General features: G+C 43.3%; 1 protein-coding gene across 1 annotated transcript in view; it reads left to right on the plus strand.

The window, feature by feature from the left end:
- Positions 1–6,511, plus strand: part of PPP4R3A (protein phosphatase 4 regulatory subunit 3A) — a 43,938-nt gene that overhangs the window by 1,255 nt on the left and 36,172 nt on the right. The window lies entirely within an intron of this gene.

The raw sequence follows: 6,511 nt of genomic DNA on the forward strand, positions 1-6,511 counted from the left end.
CAGGGCGGCCGCTGTCGGTGCGGCTCGCGGTGGACTGTCCCGCTGGCCCGCGTGTCCTCGTCTGCACGCTCCTCTGCGGGCGCTTTTTCCACTGGACTCTGCCCGGAACTGAGGCTGCGGGAACCCGCAGAGCCCCCTAACCGGGGACTCTGGGAAACTCGGGTGTCCGGCTTCATTTGAAAAACGGCGATTCGGGCTTGTGGCCCGCGGGGTGTCCTCGTGAGACTGCAGGAGTCGCTTCCTTTGGGGGCTTAAACAGCCTTGGAAATGTCGGGCCCAGCTTCTGTTAGCCTGTTAAAGTATGCTGCTGTCTGTCCCCTCAGCTTTGCACGTTTTGAAACTCTCCATGGTCAGGGGAAGGCGGGCTTCGATCACAGCTGCTCTCTAGATGAGAAATGTGTGGACCCAGCGCAGCTCCCGAGGTCCGACTTCAGCGTGTACACAATTCACACCACGTGCCTAGTGTGATTCTTGTGCAGATGCTCATGTTTAAAGCAGTTTTAAGCAAGAAAGCTCAGTGTCATACTGTCAGTCTGTCCTTTCCCATTTATGCTTTTACCATTTCAGAAGTAGCCCCTGACGCCTTCCTTTGGGAAGTATTGGAGGCTCTGCAGTAAGGCTGTTGAATGACTAAAAAAAATCACTCATTGTCCAACAGGGGAAGAGAGCTGAGCTGAATGACTGATGTGCCTGTAAATGTAGGTTGTCAGGAAGACAGCTCAAAGAAGGGACTTGGAAAAATCCCACAGGGCTTGTGAAATATTGTTGTAAATAATACTTAGTTTGATGATTGGCATTTCTTCTAACAGGAAAATGCTAAATGGGAATAATAATAATTGTCAAGATGTGTTGAGTGCCTGCTGTGTGCCAGAAACTCTTTAAGAGGTTCCTTACACTGATTTACATAATTCTCATGGCAGTCCTCTGATGTGGTCAGTACTATTAGCCATAGGTTACAGATGAGGAAACCGAGGCACAGAGACAGCAAGTAACTTAAGATCACACAGAGTGAGGTAGAAGCGAGGTCAGTGTTCACATAGGGGGTGGCCTGGGTTTGAGAGATCTAGTGTGTCTTATCATTGACTGTTTACAGTGTCTACTTAAATTTGCTGCTTTATTTGTGGTCTCAAGGTGTATTTCTGAGAAAATGAAAATAATTTTAGCCAACGATACACATGAATGTGTTTGTGTTGACTGCTAGTTTGTGTTACTCGTTATTGTGTGTTTGTTCCATCTCCACTGTAGGATAATTGATCGTTTTCTTTTGATTGTGATAAGAAAAATGGAAAGTATTTCTGATTTTCCATAGAGTGAGTCATTTATCCAATAGAAACTTAACATAATTGAGCTTTTTCATGCTTGAGCTGGACCTGGTCATGTGTTTATTTTCCTTTTTTCTTACTAAATGCTTTTAAATCAAAAGGATTGACCATGTAAAGGCTAACTTGCTCATCGCTTCCCCCCTCCCAAGATTCTTTAAATTTTCAGATGATTTCTTCAGAACAAAATAAAAATTGATTCTTAACACTTCTGAAATACTTTATATTAAATATTTTATATATTTATATTGATTTTACTGTAAAATTAGTAACTTTTCACAAAAATGTGTTAATTATCCACCTTAGAAATAGGATGTTATTTCCCAGTCCAGCTAATTTGGTGAGAAACTGCCCAATACTGGGGGTGACAGGAGCTTCTGCATTACCTGTGAAATAGGTGGTGGTGTTTTTTTAAAGATAGGTTCTCTCAGAAAAGTTGACTGACATGTCCAGAGCTGTTCATCATTTAAGGTGGTATGAGCTGGGATTCACATTCAGGCTGTTCACAGTCTTACTGCTTCGTGATTACAACTTGTTTGGAATTAAACAATTCTGTAGTGTCAACATAGATGTACAAGCCTAGGTCGTTTTAAACTGTTCTCATTGGCTCTGTGTCAGAGGCAGGGAGCCTGTGATAATGCCATCTCGACTCATTCTGGTTGGAGAAACAGATACACGGACCAAAAGTCAGGACGGGACTGCTTACTGGAAGTATTTGGAGCCTTCACGTTATAGGGCACGTATGCCTGGGCCAGTGCTGTGTGCCTTTCCTTTCTGAAATGGAGTGGCTTATCACATCTACAACCACCTTGCTTTAGAGGAGAGGGACCTCCTGCCAAACTTCTAAGCCCATTTCCTGGATTGCATTCTTACTCTATAGGTTCTTGTTGTAGGAACACATCTTTTTCTTTATTTTTTAAAAAACATTTATTTTTTTAATAGAGATAGGGTCTTGTGTTGTCGCCTTGGCTGTAATTCAGTGATACAGTCATAGTTTGCTGTAACTTTTAATTCCCAGGGTCAAATGATCCTTCCATGTAGCTTGGGATTACAGGCACATGCCACTGTGCCCAATCAATTCTTTAATTTTTGGTAGAACCAGGTCTTGCTATGTTTCCCAGGCATGTATCAAACTCCTGGCCTCAAGCAGTCCTCCTGCCTCAGCCTCCCAAAGCGTTGGGATTACTTTTTTTTTTTTTTTGAGTTGGAATCTCACTCTGTCACCCAGGCTGGAGTGCAGTGGCCGCTCCCGGCCACTTCAGCCTTGACCTGCTGGGCTCCGGCAATCCCTCCGCCTCAGCCTTCCAAGTAGCTGGAACAACAGGCGCGCGCTGCCACGCCTGGCTAATTTTTTTTATTTATTGTAGAGATGAGGTCTCGCCAAGTTGCCCAGGCGGGTCTCGAACCCACGGGCTCAGGCAATTCACTCACCTCAGCCTCCCAAAGCGTGGGGATTACAGGCTGAGCCACCAAGCCCAGCCCATTGGGATTACTTTACCAGGTTCCACTTTGCCTGGCCCATTGTTTTCTCTAGTGAAGATAGGTGATCTCATCCTTCTTGGGTTTGATGGTAGCCGTGTACCTGCCAGGCTCCATCTTCCAGTACAGATTCGTTTTTCTTCTTTCAGCTTAGTCCGTGCCTGTTGAATTGCTGAAATCAGGATAATAATACCCCTTGCTTGCCCTTTCACTTTGTGGTCAAATCACTTTATATCTTTTCTCCATCATAGCCTTTGCCACCTCTACCTGCCAGTTTTAGAATTGGTTCAGCAGTGTAAAGGAGTTGGGGTTTTTCACACAGTGAAGGGGTCTATAAATGTAAAGCCACATTTGTGCTCTTTATTCTGAATTGCTTGCCAAGGCATCAATCACAGTGTACTAAAGTTGGGTTTTTATCTTAAATTTTGTCAAGTACTTTTTGCATTTCAAAATAGTTTTATCTGTTCTCTGACTTGCCTGTTACAGAGTTAAACTCTCACTGTTACTTCAGGCATGAAGAAAATGAGACATGGAGAAGTGTTTTGTTCTCTGCTGACTGCCGGTAAAACTAGTCCTGTGCTTCTTGCCTCTTGCTAGAATTTTTATGGCCATTGTAGGTTGGTCTGCCTCTATCTGTTCTCAAATTAGGAAGGGCAGAACACTTGGGGTGAGAGAGAGAAATGAACAGATAACATCAGCATTTTTTCATTGTGTTCTTATAAGTCAGTCAGTAGCACAGAATTTTGCATATGATGACCATTCCACTTGTGTATTTAACTACTACGAAGAGCTCGATGTCAGCACAAGGAGAGGTATTTCACTTTGAAAAGTTTGCTTAAACACTTTTTTTCCTTGTGTTCAGAAGACTTATAAAAGATTAATAGTCCTAGAGTGAGCAGACCCTTATTATCTGATGTATGTGATAGCTTAGAAAAGTGTGGGGGCCACCAGCGACATGGGTATAGCTGATGGGGTTGGGGAGGCTTGACCTAGGTGCAGTACCTTTTAAGATACCTTTGTACTTGTATGTCCTTTCTAAGGGGACATAAAGAGATTTTTCAAAAATGTATGTTTCCTTGAAGTTTTCCATTCAAAAACAATGAAGAACTTATGTCCCATTCGAAATTTGTCACACTTCTGATCAGTCAGCTGAGAAGTGGTTTTCAGGAATCATGAGTGTGTCCTTCTACATCATCTTCGAACAACAGACTGGACAATAAATTACATGTTATTAATGTGGGAGGAAGAGAATGAGACTGCATTGTGGGCTCAAATAGAAAAACACCAGGTGGAAGAAGTCCAACAGATTACTGTTGCACAACATGTATCAGTGAATCTCTAACACATGTTGGTGACTGTTTCACATGTTACTATATGTTAGAAACATGTGAAACATATAGTAAAATTGAATTTTTTTGTCATAAGCTCCTCAGTGCCCATAATTCCATAATAAGCCAAATATCATTACAATAAAATAACTGGTTCCAGTGCTATACTTTTTAATATGAGTAATTCGCTTTTCACAGTTTGTAAAAAAATGTGGCTGAGTTGTAGCAGGTGATCAGAAGGTGTCGCTGAGTGCAGAGGGATATGATGCCACTAACTTCCTTATTTTTCCTGAGCCTTCACTTTAGTCTTTAAATGCCATTGTGTAATATGGCATTTAGAATTTTTCCCATAAAAAACAGGAAGGAGGAACTTGTAGCACAGACCTGCTATGTAGCATGCAGTAGTATCCCACCCAGATGAGCTTTGGGACTCTCTTACCTCATTTTTGACTTGCTTGCTTTCTACTGACGAAGCACAGGTCCTGAGTCCCCAGCCTTCATGTGGATACTGGTAAGGACGGGGGACTGGAGAGGCTGGTGGATTGAGCTGCTCACTGGAATTGTGAGAGCTGGAGCTGTTGTCCTGAAGTCCTTCAGTGTTTTTTCACGTCAGGACTATGGCCAGGACCAAAGTTTTTAACCCCAACACTCCCAGATTACCCCCCTGCTACCTTAATCTGATTGGTTGATATTGAAGAGAGAGAGTTGAAGAAAGGCTCTGTCCTGTCATTTCTCCAGTGGTTCTGTACCAGAAGTTTTAAGTCACCAGTGTGGTCTGGCAGGATGGCTCACACATATGATCCCAGTATTTTGGGAGGTGGAGGTGAGCGAATTGCCTGAGCCCACAGGTTTGAGACTAGCCTGGGCAAAATGGCAAGACCTTGTCTCTACAATAAATCAAAATAATTAGCTGGGCATTGTGGCACGCGCCTGTAGTTCCAGCTACTTAGAAGGCTGAGGTAGAAGAATCACCTGAGCCCTGTAGGTCAAGGCTGTGGCGGCTGTGAACATGCTACTGCACTCCAGCCTGGGCAACAGAGTGAGACTCTGACTCAAAAAAAAAGTCACCAGTGTTTGTGAAATGGTTACTGTTTGTATTCTAGAATGCCTGTCTTTGCACAGTGTACTGAACCTGTGTTGGCTGGCCTTTCATGTGTCTTGTATGTGGGGATAATCTTTATCCATGCTCTTTTTCCTAGTCTTCAGCAGCACAGTGTGATGCTAGTGAAACCGAAGTACGGGGATACCCTAAAACACAGGTGCTGAATGCTGGCTTTATACTGAATATTGGGATAGGCACTTTATTAGAAACGTTAAGTTAATACTCATGGCAATGCTCTGGGGTAGGTATTATTTTTCCTAATCATTAATCTTGGTGTATTGATTCTTTGAATAGTTTAGTGGGGTCTTTTTTTTTTTTTTTTTTGAGTTGGAGTCTCTGTCGTCCAGACTGGAGTGCAGTGGCCGCTCCCGGCCACCGCAGCCTCGACCTGCTGGGCTCCGGCGATCCTTCCGCCTCAGCCTTCCAAGTAGCTGGAACTACAGGTGCACGCTACCACGCCCAGCTAATTTTTTTATTTATTATAGAGATGAGGTCTCAAACCTGCAGGCTCAGGCAATCCATTCACCTCAGCCTGAAATCTAGTCTTTTAAAATGTGAGATCTGTCCTACAGGTGCAACTTTTTTTGTTTTGTTTTGAGACAGGGTCTTGCATGTTGCCCAGGTTGGTCTCAGACTTCTGGCCTCAAAAAATTAGCTGCAGGCACAAATTTTGAGTTGTCTAATTTAGAATTTTTGTGAATGATACCTCACTATGCACTATCAACTATCCTTGTCCTTATCCCATCCCCAGTGGTTTGTGTTTTGGTGAGGGTTAACGATGGTACATAGGAAAGGTCCTCACAGTTCAATTTACAGGAAGAACCAAGGGGTCATGAAGCAGAGAGGGAGCATTTTTAATGACCTAATTATATCCCCCTTTTTATTTTATTTTATTTTTGTAGAAATGAGGTCTTACTATGTTGCCCAGGCTGGTCTCAAACTCCTGGGCTCAAGTGATCCTCCCTTCTTGGCCTCCCAAAGTGCTGTGATTATAGGCGTGAGCTACTATGCCCAGACTTATATTCTTGTTTTACTGTTTATTTTCACTTTTTCTTGCTTTGGTGTGTGATGGCTTCCACCTACAGTTGTTTGATGCCGTGTACTGAGTGTCTCCTGTGGTGTCATCATTTTCCCATTTCCTGGGTGTACAGACTTTCATCATCAGTATATTTGGGGCATCAGTTTGTATCAGGACACACAGATCAATCTCATTTAAAAGTAGTATAGTAAGCCGGGTTCGGTGGCTCAGCCTGTAATCCCGCGCCTTTGGGAGGCTGAGGTGA

This window comes from Carlito syrichta, unplaced genomic scaffold (genome assembly GCF_000164805.1).
Source record: "Carlito syrichta isolate Samal-C Ts95f unplaced genomic scaffold, Tarsius_syrichta-2.0.1 Scaffold315561, whole genome shotgun sequence".
Classification (NCBI taxonomy): domain Eukaryota; kingdom Metazoa; phylum Chordata; class Mammalia; order Primates; family Tarsiidae; genus Carlito; species Carlito syrichta.